Below are 315 nucleotides of genomic sequence, written 5' to 3' on the forward strand. Positions count from 1 at the left end.
GAAAATCCATAACAGTTGCCTACGTGGTTTTATTCACATGTCATTTCGCCATCCAAGATGCTAAAAAAGTGCAGCGAGGTCACGACTCTGCGACTGAAATACGTAGAATTGATGATCAAAAACAAGCTTCCCCTCGTGTGCACACGGTTGCCATATTCTCTGACCTGGCAACATGCTACCTCCACTCCCCTCTGTGTTCATATACCAAATTAGTGGCAGGAAGTGTTAGCGATATAAAGTGCTATATAGCTTCCCCCCGACTAAAAAAAATGCTCTTAAAGTTTGGTTGTTAAGCGCACTGAGTACCCGGCGAGC

The sequence above is a fragment of the Sparus aurata genome, chromosome 11 (genome assembly GCF_900880675.1).
Source record: "Sparus aurata chromosome 11, fSpaAur1.1, whole genome shotgun sequence".
Lineage (NCBI taxonomy): Eukaryota > Metazoa > Chordata > Actinopteri > Spariformes > Sparidae > Sparus > Sparus aurata.